The following is a 13,462-nucleotide window of genomic DNA, read 5'->3' as shown; positions in this document are numbered from 1 at the left end:
GAGAACTTTGCTTCATTGACTCTGATGATGTGCCATGCCTCAGGATGTACATGCCTCAGGATGATGTACCATGCCATGCCTCCTACCTTTTGCATAATTTCTAATGGCCGCTTGAGAATCACTAATGATGTACTGAGCATTCGTGGAGACCAATGCTAGTGCAATGGCTACCTCCTCTGCGGTCTCGGAATGTTTGGTATTAACTGATACGCTTGTAAGGAGTTTTTGGGTGTGATCTACGATTACTGCTACATAGCTATTTCTGTCTGGGTATTCAGCAGCGTCTACGAAGGTTGCTCTGTCGTCTGACCCAAAGCTTCGGATAATTTTCTCTGCTCTACTCTTGCGTCTGCCGTCGTTGTAACCTGGATGCATGTTCTTGGGTATATTTGGTACTAGGAGTTTGTCACGAATTTCTCTCGTTATCGTCCTCTTTTCCCCGTATAAATTGTGGTAATTCATTCCTAGTTTGCTTAGTATATGCCGTCCCGTTTTGGTTTTGGTTAGTCGCTCTGCTTGAGATGTTTGTTGTGCTTCTATGAGTTCGTCCAGTGTGTTGTGGAGTCCTAACCTTAGCAAGAGATCCGTGCTCGTACTGATGGGAATACCTAGTGCTAGTTTGTATGCTTTTTTTATCATGTTGTTAATTTTACGCTTTTCAGCTGCAAACCAATTGTGGAAGGCTGCTATGTATGTGATCTGACTGATTACGAATGATTGTATCAGCCGTATGATAATTTCTTCCTTCATACCTTGGTGCTTGTTAGTAATTCGTTTGATTAATCTCATGGTGTTTGTTACCTTTGTGTCTAACTTCTTTACGGTTTCCCTATTTGTGCCTTTGTTCTCGATTACCAGACCCAGCACTTTGAGCTGGTTGACTATTGGGATATGCCGCCCGTTCTTGGTGTGTAGCTTGATTTCCTCGTGAGCCTTGTTTCTATCGTATCCTTTGGGAGGCCTGCCTCTAAGTGTGGGGCGGTACAATAGAAGTTCAGATTTCTCTGCAGAGCATGTGAGGCCTGTTCCTATGAGGTGTTCCTCTACTGTGTTAATTGCAGTCTGGAGTCGTTGTTCTATTGATCCGTCGCTGCCATCACAGGTCCTGATAGTAATATCGTCCGCGTAGATTCTGTGATTCCTTTGAAAAGAAAGGCTCCGATTTTATTGACAAATAATACAAGTCATTAATTTATCAAATGTTCCTTTTATGCGGCAAACTTAGACAAAAGTAATATTGATGTTTTTGCTTGTATAGGCCACCTATCGAGGCAAGCAATAACTGCAAGAAAAGGGTCAACGATAATTTCACAAATTACTAAAATATGCGAAGCAACGTCGTAACGGCTGCTGCAAGGCACAGGTTCCAATCGCGGAGTAACAGTAAGCGAACAAAGCCTTGTGTACTTGACAGAATTTAAAGATTCGCAAGATTTTCAAGAAATGCGACATTAAAAAGTACTGCAAAATACATGGGCATTCCAGTTATCAGATTTCCAAAACCATGTCTAATAGTTGTAAACGATCTTAACTAGAATGCCGAGGCATTCTGGATCAGATACTGTGGTGGGATAACTCTAAGTGGTACCCGCCGTGGTTGCTCAGTGGCTATGGTGTTGGGCTGCTGAGAACGAGGGCGCGGGATCGAATCCCGGCCACGGCGGCCGCGTTTCAATGGGGGCGAAACGCGAACACACCCGTGTATTTAGGTGCGCGTGAAAGAAATCCCAGGGGGCCAAACATTTCCGGAGTCTTCCCCTACGGCTTGCCTCATAATCAGAAAGTGCTTCTGGCACTTAAAACCACATAATTTTTTTATCTCTAAAGTGGTGTCATAGTTTTATGATCCCAAATGAAGTCAAATCATAATTAACTGTAAAAGATATAAGAAAATGTTTACAGAAATATTTGGACCATTACTATATGTAGCTACTAATCTGTCCAATGTAATACACATGTTCACGTAAGCAAGGTCAGTGCGCTTATCTGTAATGAATGGGCTATTCGCAAGCGTGCGTAAACGTAACAAGAATGTATCCTTACAATCACGTGAAAAATACAAATCATAATGAAGACAAATTGAAATAAAAATAACGACACATACAATATCAACAGATATATGCATACTAAACAAAATACAAAATGTGTAACTTTTTACACAATCGTAAACACATGGAGGGAACCAAAAAGTACATGTACGTTTGACACTACAAACCGCCCCAGTGAAAAAATTTTGGTAACGTTTAGAAACAGCACACGAAATACATTGATTTAGTATCCACATTACCAATTTATTTGCTACGTGATTGATTTAACACGTGTAGGAATTCAACGTTGCGTGAATTTGTTTTTTTCTTTTTCGGGTGAAATGGAGTTTCAAATTTCAGCGCCATTGGACTGAAGTAACCTTTCCCCGAATACGTTTCTGTAGGTAGGGAAATTAGAGTGGTCGTTGGCTGCGTGCATTAGGCTGCGTGCGTTGGCTGCATTAGGGGTTGCTAAACAAAAAAAATAATTAAATACCTGCCATAACTTGGAATTCGAAAAAGACGACAGTGTAAGCGGAACAATACTTGATGAAAGATAATAAGAATCATTTGGTTATTCAATATCAGAACGGCAAGTTGGGCCAGTTGGTTGGGATTCATGGTAAGGGTTGTAACAGCGCACCCAAGACAAGGACAACAGATGGAATAAAAAAAAAAAACGACGACACAGCGCTGTATCGTCGTTTTATTCCTTCTGTTACAACCCTTACCATTATTCAATATGTTCGCTGGTTATTAAACATTTGCAGGCTTTGTGCTGAACTGAACCACCGCTCTGCTCTATATATTCGCAGGAAGAATAATGTGCCTCGCAGACAAGCATAAATCTTTATGAAGTTCAATTACGAAATGAAATATTCACATAACGGCTGTCCAAGACTCGGTTGCCATTATAGATTACTTCTGTCAGCTAAGGCTGTTGCAGCGCGGATAATAAAATAAATTGGTCGAAGAAATTGGGACACAAAATGGCTGAGCGACTGTATTTCTTTTCATTAAATTGTTTTTCCCCTAAAATATGCGTACGCGAATGAGACATCTTAAAATATTTGTGTCAGTGCGACAATCATAAACGAGCACTACGATTCAATCATAAAAGTTGAAAGGTACGGTAAGAGTAGTGGAAAAAAAGGAGTATTGAGTGTTGCATTAACCCAAAACACAGTTTTAAATTTTGCTGAGACGTAGCAAGCATACTTGACCTCACTTTTCTTCGGCTTCAATTTCGCAATCGGAACAAGCGGCCCAAAATAGTCATTAAAGTTAATTTGCATATCGTTACGTTTTGGTTCCATGAAGTAGAGGAAGAATGTGATCGGCCAAGCATTGCTCATGCCTCGCTTTCGACATCGCGGCATGTTTGCGCCTCGAGTCTACAAATATTTTTTGCAATTAAATGTGTTGCATTTTACCCATTTGCGCCCCAGCAATAATATTCCAGTTCGTGCACTGCAGCCCCTCTCATGTTTCGCACTTCCCTCTGCACACACGCTGCGCCACCTGGCCAGACAAGCTACGCCGAGCAAGGGATGTCTGCCGCCACGATTTCTGCAAGGACTTCTCATCCTGAGCGCCCTGACGAAAGCAAGTCCGGTCGTCGAAACGTGGGCTTCGGCGACATAGTTCGGCGACATTGTGGTTCTAGCACTGTTAATCACTCTCAGTCTCGATCTTCCTGTGCACGTTTATCATGCTGATGGCACTAGTAGGTCTAACAGCAACAGCACTAAGCTCGTAGCGAGAAGTGTCGGTCTTCCTGTAAACGTTTATCGTGCTGATGCCACTGGTAGCTCTAACAGCACCAGTAGTAGGCTCGTAGCGTGAAGTGTCGATCTTCCTGTAAACGTTTATCATGCTGATGGCACGAGTAGTACTAACAGCAACAGTATTAAGCTCGTGGCACGAAGTCCGAATCTTCCTGTAAACATTTATCGTGCTGATGGCGCTAGTAGCTCTAACAGCGCCAGTAGTAGGCTCGTAGTGCGATGTGTCGATGTTCCTGTAAACGTTTATTATGCTGATGGCACTAGTAGCACTAACAACACCAGTAGTGGGCTCGTAGCGTGAAGTCTCGAACTTCCTGTAAGTGTTTATCATGCTGATGGCACTAGTAGCACTAACAACACCAGTAGTGGGCTCGTAGCGTGAAGTCTCGATCTTCCTGTAAGTGTTTATCATGCTGATGGCACTAGTAGCACTAACAGCACCAGTAGTGGGCTCGTAGCGTGAAGTCTCGATCTTCCTGTAAGTGTTTATCATGCTGATGGCACTAGTAGCACTAACAGCACCAGTAGTGGGCTCGTAGCGTGAGTGAAACATGCAGTTGGTGCGGTGAGCACTCACCACACAGCCTCCGACAAAGACTCGTTCTGCTTCTTGCGACCGCGCGGCACGAGTGATGCGACACAGTGGAGGGACGCTTCGAGGACGCAGTACCGTCGTGGTCGACAGGCGCAGGGCGGCCACACATTCGCCATCGCCCACCAGACAGACAGACAGACAGACAGACAGACAGACAGACAGACAGACAGACAGACAGACAGACAGACAACGAACTTTATTTAATCCTGAGGAGCTACTGTCAGGACCTCCTAACGGGAGGCCATTGTAGCCGCTGGCCGCGCCCACGTAAAGGACAGAACGCCGTGACGCTCCGCTCTTTCCTGGGCCCTCTGGATAGCCTGGGCTTGCTTTCGGAGTACCGTGCTTCTGATGGCCTCCTCCCATTCGGCCTCGCTGGAGAGGAAGTCGTTAGGCAACGCGGGACATCGCCAGAGCATGTGAGCCATTGAGCAAAAGGTTTCAGTGCAGTCGGGACAACTAGGGTCCACATCCGAGTACATCCTACTGAGGAATCCCCGCGACGGGAAAGATCCCGTCTGCAGCATTCTAAGTGTAGCTGACTGACCTCTACTGAGCTTCGGGTGAGGCAGAGGATAAATTCTCCGACCAAGTTGGTAATGTTTGGTAATTTCATTAAATGTGAGGAGTGGATCGTTCTGCTGAGTCCCTTCCTGCCCCTCCGAAGCCTCCAGACCGTCGCGGCGCGTGAGTTCTCGCGCACGGTCGTGGGCAAGCTCGTTGAGGTTTGGGAAGCCCTCGAGAACGTTCGTCCCCATGTGTGCGGGGAACCACGTGATGTAATGAAAACCGGGGCAGGTCCTTTTCTCTAAAATAGAGGCCGCTTCTCGTGCGAGGTTACCCGACTCAAAAGCTCTGATTGCGTCTCTCGAGTCAGTGTAAATGTAGGAACGCTCTGGGTCACACAAGGCCAGCGCAACCGCAATTTGCTCTGCTATACTCGCGGTGGCCGCTCTGACCGACGCCGAGGAGCGAAGCCCCCCCCGCCCGTCTATAACCGACAACGCGAACACTCTCCTGTTCCCGTACTGCGCCGCATCGACAAAGACCGCGGAGTCTCTGTCATCTCTAACTTTCTTCAATATGGCTCGAGCACGGGCTTTACGTCTACCCTCGTTATGCTGCGGATGTACGTTCCGCGGGAAGGGCCTCACTAGGTAGGACGCCCTCGTTTCTCGTGTCAATGTTATCGCCCACCATCGACCACCATCGCCCACCATCGCCCACCATGAGGTTATTTTAGTTGCTGATTCGCCGCACGTTACGCCACAAAATTGGTGACATTTGGAGAATGAATCCGGGGACCAGAGCGACGACCCGAGCTGCCTATCGACCAACCATCACTTGAGGTTCCCCCGGTAACCCTGCGTGTGCTCAAGGTTTTAGCCTTCCTATCCGCACTTCTGGCTGGTCCAGGGAAACCACCAGCCCACCGTTGTAAGGATCCCCGTACATACGCAAAGGCTCATTATGTTTTTTCTGCCCTGCCGCCCGACATCGTTACCCAATCATTCGAGCTGTTTCTGTCGACTCCGCATTCTTACCCGCATGACACCCTGACGTTTAGTTCTTCACAGCATGTCCGCTTCTGACCAACGCCAGCCGCCGAAACTGATGCTAGCGACAGATGATTCCGGCTACTCTCGTCCCACGAAACAAGTTTTCTTTTTTAATTTATGGCCCGCTTCCTTCATTCTTCGGCTAAGTCAGCTCTCTCGTCTCTTTCGTTGTGTTCGGTCTTCGTGCGTTGTCTCCCTCAGTATGGACGCGCACCGCTTTCTGCAGCTTCTCCTATACACACTGTCCCAGTGTATAGAGGGTGTTTCCCGTAACTTCAAGCAAGGATTATGAAATAGTGGTTTAAGCAGCTGGATGAAACCAACGACATATGGTTTGCCGTCATGTGGCGCTCTTTCGAGTATTTTTATATTCTGCCTAATTAGTTCATTACCTAAGGTATATTTCAAATTATTTCATATGCAATTTAGCGCCAAATGCGTTTCGTCGCATTGTAGAGGAGGTGCGGAAACGACCGGTCGAATTTTTTGTGGCAAGGTACATGCTGCGAGGCGATTAATTTCGGCGTTTAAAAAAGCCCGCGTAATAGGAAATAAAACCACGTGACGGCGCTCTTGCGTTATCATTTAGCAGAGCTCTCAACAATAGACTATTTCTGGCTGCCTTGAAGGCGTTTTTCGGCAATAAGAAAACGACTTCTCGAAATCCCGCTTCCCAAGAATTGCCTAATTTTATAAGTGCCAGTCATCCTATCTTTTGGAGCCTCTACTATCGGATTCATTCACGGAAATGTTTGCTTGGCAATCGAAAATTACCTAATTGAAACGAATCGATTACCTCGTTGGACTGATCGTCCTCCCTCCCCACCATGGCTTTCATTTACCTATCTTTTATTTATTTATCTATTATTATATCTTTTATTGAGCGGTTTTCTTCTGATTGCTTCTTTCCTACACACAAAAACTTTACTTTTTAGGTTCCAACGTTACAATTCTTAACTGCCGTTTTTATACACCTAATTTACCCACCTGGCCAATCATGGCCAATCCCCCACTCGGGTATGCGTCGCAGTCACTGCCGAGAACAACAGCAACAACAGTGCATCGAGCCTGTCGCTTATCAAAGACGGCGACCTGTTTCTTTCGTCTGCCACCGCCCAAGACGCTGCCGCACTGTGAAACCGATGCCGAGGCCGCTCACTCCGCCACGGTCCGGGCGCGCGGTTCTTTCGTGCGATGCGAGAGCGCTGCAATACGACAACGCATGGGCGCAGTCACGTGGGTTTATTTTACATTTCGCGGGCTTTCTTTAAGCACTGAAAAAAATCGCCAGGAGCATGCACGCTGCAACAAAAAAATTGGACTGGTCGTTTCTGGAACTCCTCTACAACCCAACGAAACGCACTTGGCCCTAAAGTGGCTAGTAAAATTTTTGATGATTAATCTTAGCTAATTAAATAATTAGGCAGACTATAAAAATACTCACAAGGAGTGCGACATGACGGCAAAGCATATGCCGTTAGTTTTATTCAGTTGCGGCTAACCATTTTTTTCAACAACTTGGTTGAAGTTACGTGAAGCACCTTACATATTCCCAGGCAAACTTCCTATTGTCTTTTTCGAGTAGGCTTTATCAGCCTTCTATCGGAACTCCTCTAATCAATCTCCTAGCTAGATTGGTCTTACAGCCGGCATGTTACAACAATAGCCGAAGATATCTCCTCTCCTAGCGGGGCTCATTTGTAACGTGCAAGGAGCTCCAGATTCGGAACCACAAGACTTGGCGGCAACTCCGGTAAGCTGTCACGAGTCACTTGCCATGTACCACCTCTTACAGGCTGTTGGATAAACTGTATTTTAAATACTGCGCCGGATACTCTTTATTCTCGCGAAAAGAGGTGCTTGCGCGGTATATCTTTCGGCGCCACTTGTTTTCGATAAGCGCGATCGCCTTCGTTGCATTCGCTTTTGCGCGATGAAGGCACGTTCGATCGCATAGTCTCTCCTGCGGCGATGACGAGGATATTAGATATCAGACGAGGACCTTTAGAGGTGGGCGAATATTCGAAAATTTGTATATGAATCTAGCACTACATACCAACTACTCGTGCATTCGTATCCTACAAGGAAGAATTCCGAATTTTGTAATAGTTCAAACTAACGAAATACGTTGCAAAAACAAATTGTTGAAGTTTGGTTGTTTATTAACTGCACAAATGGTTGCTACTGAACTACCGTCTGCTTGTGAAGACAACGAAATGGATGACAAGTGACAAAAGGCAAACATTTTCGGAGAAATGTATGAACAAAATGGCTAACGCAACCTTTGTTTTTAGTTTCGCGGTGGAAGCCAATATAACAGCCTGTGATCTTTGCTTTATATTCATGACCTATCATTATGTGTTTTTGGCAGCCTATAAATGTAGAAGTTTTCTTCTTCACGTTAAAACTTGTCAGTTCTTTCCTTGCGACGGACTCTTTTACATATGCATAAGGCAGACAATCCATGCAGCAACTTTTCTTTAATTTTTTATAACAATATTTTTATCGTTTTTAAAAAGCTAGTGGTACACAGTCGTTCTGTCTTTGAAGGCTCTCACTTTCACCTTATTACCTTAAATGTAATGCAACCCCAATTTGGGGGTTACATTACATAAGAGGTGGGTGCAGGTAGAAGTAATCCGATATTAAAAAAAAAAAATTATCGGTTAATTATGGCAGTTATACAGTCAGAAAATGTAGATGGGCAGGTGGTTGCAGTGACATCGGGTGGAAGGCAATTCCAGTCTATGGCTGAGCGAGGAAAGAATGATGCATCAAACGTAGTATGAGCCCGGGAACGGGCAACTTGCACGGTATAACTACTGCGAAGGGAAATATGTGCCGGAGGGCTGGCGTAGGGCGGAATAGGAAGTGAGCTGCAAAAACAAAAAAAAAAGAAAGAAGAAAGAAAAGGAAACTGATGAAAAAAGCACATACTGGCGATTCGACGACAAAAAGCAACATTTCTTCAACCGGATTTCGCATTTAAAGATGACATGCTGGTATTGTATGAATAGCACGAATCACTGAATCTAGTGGCTCCATTCTGTAGTGATTCTAGAGACGTTATCAGATAGATTTGGTCAGCGTTCCAGGTGGGGGATGCATAGTGTAGTTTTTGGTACACTTTTAAAAACCAAGGGTTCTGTTAGCAGATGATAGGATGTTTTTGGCATGCGTATTTCAGCTTAGGTCTTCGCACAAGGTTACGCCCAGGTATCTGTAAGAACTGGTTAATCCTACTGCGTCGCCTTGAATTAAGTAAAGGAAGAAAAAGGACTTGCGTTTGCGTTTAAATGATGTGTTTAGGTTTTGCAGGGTTGTTGTTTTTTTCTTTTTCATCGAAAGCTTGCCCATGGGCATAATACAAAGCATGTTAAAAGTACGCGAACTGATTTGACTCATGCAAGGAATCTAGAAGTGAACGATGATATCGTCCATAGATCCAAGGTTCAAGGTCCGGAGGGTGGCCAGGCCGAAGGCCTGTTGCCCGGAGGTGACCGAGACGGCTTACATGGAGTCCTGGGCACGTGCATAGGAGGTGTGCCACTGTCACATTTGGGATTTTTGTGTCAGAAAATGGGCACGATGATCCATAGGGACGGTACTGTTGTGGCCAGAGAACGGTCACAGACGGGGTGAGCGCGACCCCGGCACGCAGCCTCCTTAATGTAACCTCCTCTTGGCGGGTTAACCCTCCAGGAAGGTCTGACCCACACGGAGGTATAAAGTTCGTGGGCACGTCGGATCAGTCGTCCACAGGCGTCTTCAGGAAAATGCGGGAGTGGGTACGTTGTAACCTGTGGGTGGGTTGCTAAATCAGCTTCAAGGAGAGCCAGCAGGGCTGGTGGAGGCACCCACTGGACGCATATCAGGATATTCGCAGTGTGCAGCTAGACGGTGAATGCCATCTGAGAGTAGAGTGGACCGAGATACCCTACTTATGTCGTGGATGGCTTGAGTCGGGTCCGTGCGAATGATGAGCTGAGCATATTAAGAAGCTTAAACAGATGGAAGCAACGCGGCCAAGCCGTCTCATATGGCGGCAAGCTCGGCAAGATAGGCCGGTGGTGCAGGATCGGCGACATAAGAGCACGTCTGGCCTGCCTCTAGTATCAATGGGCACACGAGAGCTCTGTGAATCATGGTGCCATTAACACTGGCATCAGTGTATGCTACAAGAGTCGCATCGTCTTGATTATCATCTGCGCGAAGAAGGCGGGAAACTTCGGCATTCGCCTGGGGAGGAACCGGGCTTTGTAGACGACCAGGAAACTTATTGTCACTTAATTGCACCCTGTTCCATCGAGCTACAACAGATCCCGTAGAAGCTGGATTGCCTATTTCATGTCCCATGTACCAGGCCAGTGAAGTAGCCGAGCAGAAATTTGATGGCTTTAGGGGGCGTGCGCATTGACGTTAGTGCACAAGTTCGTCGCTAGTGTTGAGTTGGGACTCGGCCTGTAGGCTTGGCAACGCAGTGAGATAGGGTAGTCCCGTTATGGCCCGCATGGCTTCGAGATTATTGGCCTCGAGGCGAGCCCATTCTGCCTTCGTGAGATGATGAAACTGGGCTCTGTAGACGAGTCGTGGTTGTAGTACAGAACGGACAAGAAGGCGAACCATGTTGGTGCTGGCTCCACCAGATTTCTTCGCAATCCGACGTGTCAACTCAATCGTTTCTGCGCCCTGTTGCTTTGCATTATTGACCCATGGTCCCACAAAACCGGAGGAATCCATTTCAAGGCCGAATACACGGAGAGTTAAAGCCTCGTGTAGTGGCTGCTTATCCAGGATTAACTGAAGAGGCCGGAGTGCCAGTAGACGGCGCCCATACTCGTTCGCTACTGACATGTACGTCGTCTTATTCGTTGAAATTTCAAGCCCCATCTGAGCACACCAGTTGTGCGTCACGTTTAGGGCCTCCTGGAGTGCCTGTTCTCGGTGGCAGATTTCAGGATGAACTGACCAAATAGTGATGTCATCTGCATACATTATGCACTGTGCGTCATGTATTGTCGCTAGCTTCCAAGCTAGTGGAAGGCGGGCAATGTTGAAAAGGACTGGTGCGAGCACAGAACCTTCTGGGACACCATGATGCACGACGAATTGACCTACTTTCTGGTTGGCTATGTGATTGGAGAAGGTGCGAGCGTGCAGGAAGGCTACGACGAATGCGCGGACATGGCCAGGGAACTGAAGCCAATGAAGAATTCCAACAATTGCTTCTTGTCTCAAATGGTCATACGCTTTACGAATGTCCCTTTCTAGAATGGTGAGAATTCTCGGGGAGCGGCCTCTGATGAGAAACATAGAAGAAAGGTACGCAAGGCCATCCTCTGCGCCCTGATGAGAACGGAACCCAATTTGGTCAGGATGATGCCAGGAGCGTCGCTCGGGCCACCATGTAATACGCATTGCGAGCATGCGCTCCATCAGCTTGCGCAATGTTGAGGTTCGCGCTATTGGGCCCATATGAGCTTTATTCTCTTGGGGCTTTCCGGGTTTGGAAACAGGGACCATTTCTGCATGAGGCCAAGAAGCGGGAATGACTCCTGCAGTCCAAGGTTCGTTTATGGCCCCAACAGCAGATACAGAACCTTGCCTTCCGTGTTTTTAGAAAGTTCATACGATATTCCGTCCGTTCCTGGTGCCTTGCATGGCTTCGACAAGAGTATTGCCGCTAAAGATTTCCGCCATAGTGGACACAGCTTGTATACCATCAATGTTGGAGAGCGTAGGCGGCGTGCCTGTGCCCACGGGAAGGCAGTTTTGAACAACGAAAGGAGGTGGTGCTGTGTCCAAAGTAGGAAAAAAGCTGTGGGCGACAGTTTCTGCGAATACTGCTGGTGTCGGGCCCGATGTTAACAGGGTGCCGACCACGTTCCATTACTCGGAAGGTGCGCCAAATACAGGCATTAGACGACGAAGGACTGAGAGAAGAGCACCAGTCCATCCAGCGGCCACGTTCTAAGTGGAGTTGTGGCGCACAGCTTCTGCCGTAAAGCGTTGGGCCTCTAACCGAATGGCATTTGATGCAGGGTCACGTTCTGATGCAAGTTCTGCTTGACAGCGCGACGCCAAGATACGCAGGAGTTGCAAAATGTGGAGTGGTTCTCGATTGAGCAACCCAAGACGTACGTGTTGCCTTAACTAATACCTCACTAAGAAAATGGGATGGGTCCTTCATTGAATTGGATACAGTGCTTTCTGATACCGCCCTGTATCGATCCCAATCCACCACTCGGGATAGTCGACGGAGATGGCCTATTTCGCCCGAAGATACGCCAAGGTGAATCGGATGATGGTCGCTATCCCAGCAGTCGGGTTCTCATGACCACGAGACGGTCGTCCTTCCTAGCCAGCAAGATAAGCCGGGTGAGTGTGGCACCACGCGAGGGTGGTCACACCAACGGGCAAGCACTAACACACTATTAAGCAGCGTGAATTGGGCATCCATAAATGTATCTAGCACACATGTACCACGCGCACTGGAAGTGGCGTAACCCCATGTGGTGTGGGGTGCGTCAAAATGTCCTGCTAGTATAATGGTGCAACCAGGATGTTTCTGTCGTAGGTGCGCCAACCAGCCGAAACACAACAGAGCCGCGCGACCACTGTAAGGGCGGCCATAATACAAAAAGATGAGAACGTCCGTGCGTTGGAGTAGAACCAGTACGGACACCCCTTCTTGGCATAAAGTGCATCAACGTGAATGCTCAACATAGGTCTGATGAATAGTGCATCTTACATAAGCTGCAGCCCTTCCTAGAGGGACATCAAGCGTACCACTCATCAGTCTCACATTGGAGGCGATGCGTATGCCACAAATCCTGAAATGGGTGGCACGCCGTCAGATTCTTGAAGAAGTAGAGCCCAAACACATAGCTTCCTGTATCTGAGACGCTGGCGCAGCTTCCCGACCTTCCCAGCGATGCCGCGGCATTTCCACTGTAACATATCTTCTGCTACACTTGAGGACGTAGCAGCCATCACAGGTTAAGGTTGGCCAGTTGAACTGAGCTGATCTAGATGCTGGAGCTGTTGCACAACAAAACGTAAGGTTTCTTGGGGTGAGAGAGGTTTCGACATGGATGCCGGTTTAGCCATATAAGCAAGCATAGCCGTCGACGACAAATGCGATGACCGCGCTTCGTCATGATGATGCCGAGGCACTGTACGGCGTTCCTTGATACGCTGGATTTCCATTTCAAGGGTGGCTAGGTGAGCGTCGATCTCGACCTCTGCGCTCGCCAAGGGAAACAGCGTGTCTTCTATCGATTATGGTGCCCGCTGTGGTCGTGAAGTGGACAATCTAACAGTTGTACTAAATGTAGGAGCGTTCAGTATCGCTTGTCGCTCTACTTGCTATTGTCACCTGGTTAGCGTCCTCTTCCAGCCAGGCCAGAACGGCGTAAAGGTTTTACTCGGGGACTTGTTTCATTGATGGGTCTCGAGGGATTATTGCTGGCTGTCGAGAATGGCGTTGTCGAG

The 13,462-nt window shown here is 47.3% G+C and overlaps 1 protein-coding gene across 5 annotated transcripts in view; it reads left to right on the top strand.

Moving 5' to 3' along the window:
- Positions 1-7,633: 7,633 nt before the first annotated feature.
- Positions 7,634-13,462, top strand: part of LOC126519729 (putative phospholipase B-like 2) — a 252,868-nt gene continuing 247,039 nt past the window's right edge. For 2 of the 5 annotated variants that reach the window (XM_055065364.2, XM_055065360.2), the window contains exon 1: positions 7,668-7,721. The gene's annotated coding sequence lies outside the window, so the exon portion shown is untranslated. Of the gene's footprint in view, positions 7,722-13,462 lie in introns of all 5 variants that reach the window. The other 3 variants (XM_055065362.1, XM_055065361.2, XM_055065363.2) reach the window with 3 other exon arrangements.

Source organism: Dermacentor andersoni, chromosome 10 (genome assembly GCF_023375885.2).
Source record: "Dermacentor andersoni chromosome 10, qqDerAnde1_hic_scaffold, whole genome shotgun sequence".
NCBI lineage: Eukaryota > Metazoa > Arthropoda > Arachnida > Ixodida > Ixodidae > Dermacentor > Dermacentor andersoni.
Note: the sequence above shows the minus strand (reverse complement) of the source record. Positions and strands in the feature narration are given on the sequence as shown.